This window comes from Pavona decussata, unplaced genomic scaffold (genome assembly GCF_977016875.1).
Source record: "Pavona decussata unplaced genomic scaffold, jaPavDecu1.1 SCAFFOLD_261, whole genome shotgun sequence".
Classification (NCBI taxonomy): Eukaryota; Metazoa; Cnidaria; class Anthozoa; order Scleractinia; family Agariciidae; genus Pavona; species Pavona decussata.
This window is the reverse complement of record NW_028145664.1, coordinates 846,317-859,505: the sequence shown is the minus strand read 5'-3', so window position 1 is coordinate 859,505 and position 13,189 is coordinate 846,317. Positions and strand designations below refer to the sequence as shown.

The window sequence follows — 13,189 nt, the reverse complement described above, 5'->3', positions numbered from 1 at the left end:
TCCTTGTACCAATTTGAGTATGATTTCTTCGGCGCGTTGTAATTCCTCAACTTTCACGGGTTGGCTGCTCAACTTTTCTGCTCTATGTGTTTCCAACGGCGTTTGCACATGAGCTAAAAACTGCTTGAGGCGAAGTATCAGGGCCACGCATCGTTTCATGCGGTTCCAATTGGAGAAACGCGCAAACCTGGTCAAGATTTCCTCCTTTTCATCAGAAACAGTGGCATGTGTTACAACTTTCTTCACTTCAGGATCATCGGCAAAGACTGCGTCTAAATCGCAGGGAAACTTAGGCCATTCACTCTCGGGATGCCACAAAAAATCTGGACCTCTGACCCATCGATGTCGTTTAGTTATCTGATTGCCCTCCAAACCACGTGATGCGTCATCAGCCGGATTATTTTCGGAGTCCACATGTCTCCATTGGATAGGATCTGTCTCATGTCGAATTCTTTGCACTCGATTTGCCACAAACACGTGAAAACGCTTCGTTTCGTTTCGAATGTATTTCAACACGGTGGTACTGTCGGTCCAGTAGATCTCTCCATCAACAGGATCGCTTAATTCTCTGGAAACCATTCCTCCTACTTGAACAGAGGTAGTTGCTGCTGTAAGCTCTAAACGCGGAATCGTCATGGCCTTAACGGGTGCCAAACGAGACTTCCCCATCAGAAACGCACAATGGATGTTACCCTCGTCGTCTACACTTCGTAGATACGTCACCTGACCATAACCAGTGGCACTAGCGTCTGAGAAATGGTGGATTTGCCTTGACACGACAGAACCAAAACCGTCCGGGATGACACAACGGTCCATTGAGAAGCCTTCTAATGCTGATAGTTGGCTTCTCCACTTTTCCCAACGTACACGGAACTCGAGATCAATCTCTTCATCCCAGTCTATCTTCATGCGGCAAAGGTCTTGCAAAATCTTCTTTCTGTTCAATAGAAAAGGCGCTGCTATTCCGAGTGGGTCATACACTGAACAGATGGTGGATAAAATACCACGGCGAGTGAGTGGCTTGTCTTTAAGGATTATCCGGAACCCGAGCGTATCCGATTCAATAGCCCACTGAACACCAAGGGCCCTTTCAACTGGAAGGAAGTGGCAACTTAGGTCCAAAGTCCTTAAATCATGTGCGCGAATGTCGTGTGGCACGCTCATCAATACATTTCTTCTGTTGCTGACAATCTTGGATAGGTTAAATCCTCCAAGAGAACACGCAGAACGAACACCACGTAATCTTTCAATAGCTGTTTCTTCTGAATCCTCTGATCGGAGACAGTCATCTACTTAAAAGATATTTCTCAAAACGTCAGCTGTTTCCGAACCAACATGTTTCTCAGCATCATCTGCGGCTTGTCTTAAAGCGAAGTTGGAACAACTTGGAGAGGATACTGCTCCAAAAAGATGAACATTCATCTGGTATTCTGCAGGGGCCTCATCGAGAAGACCGTCAGGCCACCAAAAGAATCAGAGAAAATCTCTTTGATTGTCGGGTACTCGAACCTGGTGAAACATAGCATCAATGTCTCCCATGAATGCGACTGGCTGGTGGCGAAATCTCGTCAACACGCCGACAAGGCGACTCGTCAGGTCCGGTCCTTGCATGAGTTGGTCGTTCAGTGATGTCCCTCCATAACGTGCGCTGCAGTCAAAAACGACTCTGATCTTGTCTGGCTTTTTGGGGTGGTAAACACCGTGATGGGGTATGTACCACACTTGCCCTGGCCTGGCGGGAACGCGATCTGGTGGCACGTTCCTGGCAAATCCTTTTCGGATGATGTCATTCATGAAATTGACGTAATCTTCGTGAAATTTCTTATTTCTTGTCAGTTTTCTCTTCAGCCAGCATGCTCTTTGGAACACTTGCTCCTTGTTGTCAGGAAGGTGTACGTCTTTAGAGCGGAAGGGTAGAGGTACCTCGTAATGGCCATCATCAGTACGCTTAATGCCTTTATTCACAATCTCAAGAAATTTCTTATCTTCTTGCGAGTACTGGTGAGCTCCCTCGTCAGATCTTTCCGGAAAGTCCAATTCAAACATCCAGATTAATGCTTGCGGCGTGACAATTTCTTTGACCTTATCCTCTACGGCGAAGTGATGGTCAAGGGGTTTCTCTGATCCCACCTCTTCAACGGCTATTCTATTGCAGTTAACTGTTTTATGGTCTTTCTTGATCAAATTCAAAGGTCCTACTATCGCCCATCCAGCAAAGGTGTTTATCGCATAAGGGCCACCATTTTCACTGGCAACAATATCTATCGGTTCAAGAGCTTTTGGACAATTCGATCCAATGAGAAGACCAACTTTCGCGCCATGAAGCTGAGAAGGCATACAGTCTGCTATTCTTTCAAGATGTTTCCACTTATGGGCGAGTTCAGGTGCGGGCACATCCACGTCTATCGCAGAAATGTCTTCTTTAGTAAAGGTCTTCGGCAAATTAATGCGGTTTTCACCATTGAGGTCCATAACGATCAAACCGTTCAGTGCCTTAGTATCGTGTAACTGAGTGCCGTTTACTGTCTTCACCATTAGCTTCGTATCGGTACCCTTTGCATCTAAGCAAGCAGCTATGTCTTCAAGCAAGAAAGTACCAGTGCTACAGCTGTCGAGCATGGCATACGTAAGGACTTCTTTCCCGGCTGCTTTTAATCTGACAGGAACAATAGGCAAGGCAGTAATTGGGTTCCCTGTGCCGACAGCGCTGCAAACAGCCTCTTCTGTTTCAACATGGGTAGCAGTGAGGACATCCGTAGATTGTTCTGATGACGGATTCTGTTTCTTGGTTGCTAATTGATTGAGACGGAAGTTATCATCGTGAAGCCCGGTAGGATGACGTCTGGAGCACGTTTTACAGGTTTTCCTCTGAGCACATCCGCTTGACCTATGGCCAGCTTGGTAACATGCAAAGCACAGGTCTTTGTCCTTGAGGAATTCTCTCCTCTCTTGCAAGGTCTTCTTTAAGTACTCTTTACAGTCATCAAGGTCATGAGTCTTTCCGCACATCTTACACGAGTTGGCGAGGCCAAGCCCTTTAGCTTCGGGTGTGGCAGTTATCGCCGTCGCGTGACTGGATACATGAGTTGTCGCGCGTGAACGGTCTCCGATTTTCGGCTTGTGAGTGTTTTTCCCTTTGTTAAAACGACCAGGGCGATCTGAGGTATCTTGGCGATTAAGCGCTTCTCGTGAATACACAGGATCCATTGCAATTCCTGCCTCAGTCTTGACAAATTCCACAAAGGTAGCAAACGTGGGAGTGATATTTCTCGTCGCTCGGAGCTTACTTGCTTCTCTGCGCCATCTGTCTTGGAGCGGCAGCGGAAGCTTTTTAACCATAGTCTGAATGTTGTGGGGATGATCCAGAGTCGAGAGAAACTTAAGTTCGGACATCGCACTCCGACACTGAGTAAGAAACGTTGCGAAGCGGTCTAACGCTTGATCATCTCCTTGTTTAACATAAGGCCAATCTTCAATCTTCTTAATGTAAGCGTTCGAGATTTTGTACGGATCTCCATACTTCTCTACCAAAAGCTTCATAGCCTCGGTATAACCAGTTTGTCCGTCCAGGTGGAGGCATCCTTTAATTAGCTCTTTCTGCTCTCCTTCCACGTACTGCTCCAAATAACGTAGGCGGACATCGTTTGACTTCAGTTTACTCTCAATTTGCGACTCAAAGGTCCTGACAAACGTGAAGAAATCGAGGGGGTTGCCGGCGAACTTGGAAATGGTTAATGTAGGCAGAAGGGTCTGCTGTTGCTGTTCAACCAAGAGCTCTGTTAATCTGTTTTGTTGGCTGAGAACTTCTCGGACGCCTTTGGGAATGTTCTGGTTTTCACCACGCTTCACTTTAAACTCTGGAGCCAACGGGTTCGGCCATGTGTATTGCGCTGCAACTGGTTCTAATTGCACAGGCGAGTGATACGGGTGAGGTACGGGCAGAGGATTCGAGCGAGGAAGTGGATTGACCTGTGGATCCTGCATGGCTGTTGGCGGTGGATGAATGGTTGCCTCAGACAACTTCCTCTCAAAGCTAGAATCACGGTCTTGAAATTCAGCATACGCCCTTTCGCGCGCTTGGGCCACTGCTAGCTGCTCTTCCAAGTGTAAACGCTCAGCTCTTTTCTCTAATTCTTGTCTACGCTCTAACATCGCAAATTTCGCCATGAGTTCGGCAGTCTTGGCTCTTTCTTTCGCCCGACCGGAGGCAATTGATGACTTAGTCGACGATCCTTTTGTGAGGCGAGACGAGCCAGTAAGATTTGAACAATTTGATCGGCTATCCAAGCTGTTTTCTATTTTCTCCTTCGCGGAAGAGATCCACCGTTCTGTTTGTTCGATAAAATCAATCATCTCGGTGCTTTGTTCAACGTACCAGTCACTAGCTGCGTTGACATCTTCATCGTTTTCAAGGTCATCCATAAGGGCTGCGACCACCTTCTTCAACTCTTCGCTGGTGGCGCGAAACGCGGATAACTCGTTTTCAACAGAATTTACATCGTCCGTATTTGCAGTCTTCTCAGTAATTCGCTCAATCAGCTGTTTAATCTTTCGTTGCAGCGAATAACAATCCATCCATCGAAGTCGAGTGACATAGGCCGATCCTTTCTCTAAGCGTCGCTCTGGCCTCGAATTTTGAACTGTACCAGCAGTAATCTCCTTCGACTGATGCTCGACCTCGTAAGTTTGTCCGTAACGGCTCCCGACTTCCATTATAATCAAATTTAACGTTTCAACGAATGAAGGGGCCAAAAACCATTGCTCCAACGCGTTTCTTAACTTCTTTAATGTCAAATATCCGATGCGGTAAACGTTACGATTAACGATGCGAAAGCAATATTCGATACGGTTGCTAGAGAAATAAACAAGGAAAATACAAGTTACTACAGCAAAAGGACGAACCAAAACACAAGAATATAGAAATAACAAACTAAGCAGGAATGACGAGCCAAAAAATAATACTTACAAACGTTATATGGCCTTCAAAACGGACAAACGAAGCGATGTAGGAAAAAAACGCAAAACCTAAAACTGTATCCTCCAAAGCACAAACGAGAGTGAATAAAAAGCAAAGACGCGAATTTATACTAATGAACTAGGGAACAATAGACAAAGTAATGCAGAAAAAACTAACAGAATAATAATGAAAACGACATGCAAGCGTGACACACAAAAAAATGTTCCAAAAAAAAAGAGTTCATTTATGAAGAATGCCGCCGCAACACCGCCATTCGGCAAAATTGACGGAAATACCACGTCATTTGACGTTATAGAGGAGGGGGCGGGTGGCTGGCCCCAGAAGTAAAAAAAAAATAATTAAAAAAAAAATATAATAATAATAATAATAATAATAATAATAATAATAATAATAATAATAATAATAATAATAATAATAATAATAATAATAATAATAATAGTAAATCCAAATAAATTAATGTGAAATAATACCCGTATTAGATAGGGTGAAATTAGACCATTACTTTGCTCTGTACTCATATTTTCAGTCAGACGGCTGAACTCTTATTGGTTGTTTGACAGTATTATCGTTAAAATTAACTTTGAGATACTCGAAACAATTTATCTCACCTAAATTCAGCAGGGTTTCCCTTTGACCTAAGTGCCGGTTTGGCCGTGGCATGATTCAAGTCTAATAAATACAAGCTATTTATGCTAGATTTTATTTAACTATGATTGTATCACAACAGAAAAGACCTAAAACTATGAACTTCGTCCTTTCTTTTTCTTGTCGAAAAAAGGCAACAATTATCGTGAAATAAGCGCCATCCCATTTTGTATCACGTGATGTACTTGGTCTAATGAGAATGCGGCCAAATTAAAGTTACTTATAGGGAAGAAAGGTCGAATTTTTCTTAGATAAATTTTTTTAGATAATTGTTGAAACAAGAAATGGATGCAAAGTTTCGTGAAAACAACAGTTAGAAATCTTAAAAAGAACGCGAGCTATCTGAAAAACAAAGTTTTGTAGGAAAAGCGGTGAGCAAGTGAAGGTGTCATAATCCAATTTATGCGGGACTGTGTTGACATATTACGCGGCAAAATTTACCCTCGATCTCGAATTACCGGCAAATTTGCATATTTTTGCTTACATCGTGTTCATCGCATGTCATGGCGTTGTATGTAACATTTTTACTGTGAAACAGCGTTCCATTTTGGATTCAAGCATTGCGTAAAAGGTTGTTATGAAGAAAGCGAAACTAGAAAAGTCGCCTTGGGTGAAAGTTAAGAAAAAACTTGGGCCAAAGAAGGTCGAAAAATCATTTGACGAAGCCAGAAAACTTCAGCTGGCGGAGAGCGACTAGGGTTCTTGGTACTACCAGTCAGATTTTCTTTCAAACCCATCTTCGTCGAATCGGGGTAGGCCGGATAAAAGTAACTGCCTCGGCAGCAGAGAAATTCGAAGACGAGAAATCGGATAGTGGAGAGTCGAACATCAGTTCCGAGTCCGAAATCGAAGATGCCGGCAACAATCCAGCCACTTTCGCCGTTGTTGACCGGCTGAAAATAAGCAGCGAAGCCTCATGTACTGATAGCGGTGAGAAGTGCGTGTCTCGTGTCAACTCCGCTGGGGCTGCCAGTTTCATGTTTTACGTCTATCTGCCGTTTTCTTCTTTGTTTTGGTTTCGCCGTTCTCGCGCCAGACTTAACTTTTCCCATAAAGAAATCGCCTTACAATATTACAGTAACACTAAATGCTTCCGCGGAGAATTGCGATTGTGTTTTTTTTAATCTGCAGAACTCCCCAGGGAATGCTTTTTTGTGTTTGATTGGCCGGCGGCGTGAGCGCGTTGACAAGTATTTTAATGAGGTGCGAGAACTCTGAAAATGTTTCAAGGCCGAAAACACGGCTTTTGTTTTTGCGCGAATTCCCCATCTTCAAATGAATTAATAGGGTATGTAGATTTGCCAGATTTCAACGAAATTTGGCCAAAATGGTCATCAGATAATAATGCATCAAAGTGTGTCAGGCTTTTACGAAATTCAAAATATTTTTTCCCGTGACGTGTTAACATCTGACGCGACTACAAAAATTTTCCATTGTCCATCTTTAGGAAGGGTTTTCTCACAAGCCAATAGGACTAAAGAGAAAGCCTGACACACATTGTTAGCCTATTATCTCCTGATTGATATTGTGCAGTCTGTTTGGTTGTTTGTCTTTACGTGAGAGTGGGTAATTCAGTTAAGTACACGTCACTAGTATTAAGTTTGCAGGCCTCTGAGCGCTTATGTATCCAACAAAATAAAAAAAAAAAACATTGATATTTTAGCAAACTTCAATTTATCAGCTTTACAGTGATATATAATTTTCCGAGGTTTTATCGAAATCAGCGCGCGTATGCTAGATTTCCCTGAAGGCACTCGCGAAACGTGGCAGTAACCTTAATCGATGGGTTACAAACGAAGATAACGGTCGTGCAATTTCATAAAGTTGCTGATTTTTCTTTTTGAAAAGAAGAAAACAAAACAAAAAAAAGGAAGGACATAACACTTTAAAAGTATTAGCTGTCGTCATGCAATTGTCTGATGGATTGTGGCAATATTGGATAGGAAAATAAAAATTACAGTAATTTTTTCCTTTGTTTGATAATTCATCGGCCAACTGCAACAATGATTGAAAAACTTTAATAGATTCTCGATAATGATCGAGTATGCTCTTTTTGAAAATAATCAGTATAAACTTAGAAAATTAACATTTTCTACTGTTTATCGAGAGGCCTTTTATGACCTTTGGGTACATTTCGAGCATATAACTAGGCAACCTTTGTCTGATCGTCCCTGATTGTTCCTGACTGGTTTACAAAACATTCGTTCATACTTATCAACAGCTGCAACACATAAATTGCTCGTCCATACGCTACTAAATACCAGGAGATTTCCCATTTATTGAGCTGACAAGCATTACCGATTAGTTAAAAAGTTTACCTTGAAAAACTGTTTTACATCATATATCTAGCTATTTTGTTTTTTAATTGATTCTTAACAGGAAACACCACAAGTCTAGCACCAGGTAATAGATTACTTAAATTTCTTTTAAATATACATTACTAGATTTAGATTTTTAATCTAACGTTAGACTTATCAACAGCTTTTACATAGAAACTGTACGACGAGAAGGAATTGAAGATGAGGGAGGTTGCCATTACTGTTGAGTTTAAAAATGTACTATTTCAGTGCAAACAGGGTCACCTAAGTCTCCATTAATCAAGTTTGTAATAAATGCCTTCACACGAAACGTTGCAATGCGTAATTGGACAAACCCACCAACAACACAGGGACCCTCATTTGCTGCCCAGTGTCCATCTCAAGGTAATAGCTGACAGTGTTTCTTGATGCTCTGATAGTATACATTCTCAATAAAATTATTGAAAAATTAACCTTCCTACGCCTTCATGTTTGTGGAACCAATGGGTTTTAATCGGCCCAACGGGGTGAGTGGATGCAAACTTGTTGCATGGAGAATGATTTCAGGCGATAAGCGGCCAGAGGCGAAGTAACGAAGAAAGAGTTGGGTCGACTTTTTTTTTTGGAAAAAAGCGTGCTCAATGGGAGTCACCGAAGAGTTTCCTATTAAGCTCGAACTATTTTTTACCCGTCGATTTTTTATGTTCTTAAACATGTACAAAGGATCAAGAATTTCGAGAGGTATAACTCAGTGAGGCGGCTCGCCAGTTGCGGTCGGGAGTGTAAAGGACGAATAATGTTTACAATTTAAGGACTGTGCAATAATTATCTGAAGGAGGGGGGGGGGGGGGGGGTTCTAAAATTAGCAAAGTAGGCCTTAAAATAAAGTTGCACCCCCGATGAATTAAGGTTAAAATAACTTCTTGCCCACCCCCGTCTAGAGGGGAGATTACTTTCAACCTCCCCCCCCCCCTCCCTAACCTCCGATCCTCCCTACATCCCTCTTTACTTTTACACTACTTCTGGCATGTCTGCATCATTAATAATTAAAACTTGGAAGCTGCGCCTCACATAATGGTCACCTGATGAACCACCTTCATACTCGGTTGACTCCTCCTCAGAATCACTTGAGGTATCATCATGAGAACTGGAGAGCATGTTTTCATCATCATCTTCGATGTCTTCATCAAATGTTCTTGCTACTACAGAACCATCTGCATGCTTAAGTATTCGCTCAACTAATTGTGCCCTGTTTCCAGATACCATTAGACCTTCTTGCCTTAGATAGAGCCGAAGTTGCTTGTTAGTCAGTCTTTCAACATCGTCTCTACTCTCCCAACAAATATCTTTTGGAATGGTGTTTCTTTCCAGATTTCTTTTGTCTGCTTTTAGAGCCAAGAATTCAAGGTGCTGAAGATATCTTCTGCAAGAACGTTCGTCGATGTTAAGCTTTAAGCATGCTTACCGTATGGCCTGGTTATCAGAAGAGATCACTTTCTTTTCAACAAACATTTTCTTCACTTGTACTTAACATTAGGAAGGATACTGTCAACCTCGCTTGGAGCCAAACGAAGTTTAACTTTTAACCCCCTTACAAATGTTTAAGAAATTACATCTTACCCCCCCCCCCCCCCCCACCCTGCGCTTTGGTTTAAGTTCAGGCCCCCCCTATTAATCTTAGACCCCCCTTCTCCAGATAATTATTGTACAGTCCCTTAGTGTCTCGAAGGCTCAGTGGCTCGCCATTAGCGGTCAGGGTGTAAAGAACAAGTAAGGAATAAAATTAGGGGTTCGGTGTCTCGCCAGTCTCGGTCGGAGTTCAAAGAACGAGTTCGAGCGAGACAGATTCTGAATTGACCACTTTCCCAACAATTTATACTTCTGTGATAGCAGGCGACGAACTTACAGTTCAGAACAACGCTAGCGATAACATTCGCACATTAACTTTTGTAACGAAGCGACGCCACAATTTCTACACTTGCATCTGAAGTACAGTAACGTTATGTTAGCGGATAAATAATTTAAGAAATACAAACGCTTTATCGTGAGAAGAAAACATGCCAACACATTGAAAATATCAATATACATGACGAAAGCACGCGCGAATCTTTTCCATTCCTTGAGTTGTACATTGTCCTGTTATTGGTCTTTTAGAATACGGCCTTCACTTCCCCCTTGGTATATCGCTGTCTTTTTTGCGTCCGCCAGTGGGTCGTCAGCATAAGCAACAGCTTCGTCATCGCTAGACTCACTCGAGGTTTGGTGTTATCTCAATGGTGATAAACGGGACAAATCCTGATCGGTTCGGCTTCGTATCCAGCGATAAAACTAATTCTGATCTGAGTTGCCTGAGTCAAAGTTCGTCTCCAAATGCGATAACGTGGATGACGTTGTAAAATTTCAGTAGAATTCTGATGGCTTTGGATCCAGAATTGAAAGAATTTTGCTACAGAAAGCGTTGACAGTTCAAAAATAAGGATAATTGACTGAAAATCGCTTGAGCGTCGTCCTGAATTTCACGTCACAACTTGACTTTACCCAGATCCCCTTTGCGCTGTCGTTAACAATTCTGAATTCGAGTTTAAGGGGAATAAAAAGGCGAAGATTTAACCAAAACAACAAAAACACCAAACACCAAAGGATGTAAATTTATTTTGGAGAAAAAAAGTTAAGAGTTCGGAGCACTTTTTTGTTAAATAGGCGGAGATCAAAATATTATTTACTAACGTTTGACGTGTAACAAGGGGAGCACAACTGGTTTGTGACTCACCTGACAGAGTCGCAGACGAAAGCAACTACTTAGACAACGTTTTCAACAAGAACAACTATAACAAGGACTTTGTTAGACATAACACTTACAAGAACACTGAACCTAACGTCACAAACAACGACGCGACTCCCGTAACTACTGTAACTATACCTTACGTAAGGGGCACCTCTGAGACTATCGCACGGATTCTACAACCCTACAATATCCGTGTAGCTCACAAACCTATAACCACTTTACGACAACTATTGACGAAAGTAAAGGACAAAGACGAACCTAACCGCAGACAGGGAGCAGTTTACAAGATCAAATGCTGCGACTGCCAGGCCACTTATATTGGTGAGACCGGCAGAAATTTAAACGTACGACTGACTGAACACAAACGAGCAACTAGAAATGGTGATATCAACAATCACATTGCTGAGCACCATTTACAAACGAACCACAGAATCGACTGGGACTCTGCCAAGTGCATTACCTACTGTACAAATTACTATCAACGACTCACTCTGGAAAGCTGGTTTACTAACTTAGAACTAACGCCACTCAACCGTTGCCTACAACTACCTGCACCATACAATCGACTTATTGACAACAACAACGAAACAGACAAACAATAGACATTTTACTAACGATAGACCCACAGACTTTTTGACTAACAAAAGACGGATCGAAACGCACCAATCACTTTTTACGGTCTTCACAGCCAATAACATCACGGCTTACTGACAAACGACCAATAACATCTGGACTTCGTTGACCAATCAGGTTAACAACCAGAGACGTATATACCACCTACTGACGTTCCACAATTCACTTGACTCTAAAGATGACTTCCGCTCAGGTTGTCGAAACGTCAGTCAAAGTCAAAGTCAAATGATCATAATTTACGTACTTATGACATGACTCCTGGGTTCAAACCATTTACAATTTTAAAATACAAAACTTAGCATAAATATATTGCAAACAGTTAAAATCGGTAAGAAAGTCATGAACGCTAAAATGTGATAAAATATGTCAATGTTAAGTATTTATAAAGTAAAAAAAGAACATAAAACAATAATAAGCCTTGTTAATAATTTCGCGCGGATGGAATCACACTGTTTGTTCAGTGTTGGTTTCAGTTCTTCGGTAAAAAGCGTTTAGAAAATGAGACAGTAAAGTTTGTTCTGACACTTTCTTAAAATTTTGAAACATCTCAACCTTGCATTTAAGTTCTCATCTACGTGGAAGCTCTATAATCAGGAATGAGAACGCCTCAAAGAGACTTTTTCCCGACTGCACTACCCAGACAAAATTGTGCAGTTTACCATCCGCCAATTCATTGATTCAAAAGTGTCTGAGAATTGAAATACCCAACAGCAATTACCTGAGAAGCAAAAAGCCCCAATCAGAATCTTGCTGCCTTTCAAAGATCAGAAATCTGCAAAGGCAGAGCGCATACAACTTGGAGACCTCGATCTGAAGATCATATGAGGATATCAGCTAGGTGTACACAAGTCGAAAGATCAAGGACGAAAATAATCAAAGTGAGGGAAGACAAGTCACCCCTTGTGAATTAACAGTGCGTTGTCTATTATTTTCAGTGTAGCCTGGGCGATGCAGGTTATGTCGGTTACACGTACCGACGTCTTCACCAGCGAATTGAAGGACACAAATGATCGGCAATCGGAAACCACCTGACGGAGCAGCACAATATAGCCCCAAATGGCACTGTGCGAAGTTTAAAAATTTTAAGAAAATGTCAGAACAAACTTGACTGCCTCATTTTCGAAACGCTTTCTTTTTTATCAAAGAACTGAAACCAACACTAAACAAACAGTGTGATTCCGTCCGCGCAAAATTATTTTTTAGATCAGTTCTTAGAAAGCCTAGTTATTGTTTTATTGCTTTATGTTTTTTTTAATTAATAAATACTTATCATTGACACGTTTTATCACATTTTAGCGTTCATGAGATTCTTACCGATTTTAACTGTTTGTTATATATTTATGCTAAGCTTTGTTTTAATTTAAGCGCATTTGAAACTTACCTCGGAGAGGTCGAAACGTCATGATTTTTTAGCGTTAACTTTTATCACAAACTGATCTATATCTAAGGAATGACTCATTAAAACTAAATGTCTACTTAATCCAACAGGATGTGGTGCCGTTGTCAACAACGTACTGAAAAGTCCCGGATATCCAGGCTACTATCCAAACAACATGGACTGTGTTTATCGGGTACAAATTCCAGACGGCATGGCCATAAGGATTTACTTTTCTAATTTTACCCTGGAGGGTTATTCATCTTGCAGGTACAAAACTATCGAATCAGTGTTTAGAGGATACATTACATAACCTCCATTGAATGACAATGGCGGTTGCATGTGGTTGTTTCTTTGTTTTGTTTATATTTGCTTGAACCTTGTTTATTTTCCGTCATTAGGGCTAAGTATTAGTCTTTCTGTTTTTTGGCCCTTTCTCCGTTATTTTAATACCTTTATTCTCCTAATGTATATTG

At 41.6% G+C, this 13,189-nt stretch overlaps 1 protein-coding gene across 1 annotated transcript in view; it reads left to right on the top strand.

Moving 5' to 3' along the window:
• Positions 1-13,189, top strand: part of LOC146456089 (uncharacterized) — a 201,870-nt gene that overhangs the window by 47,150 nt on the left and 141,531 nt on the right. The window lies entirely within an intron of this gene.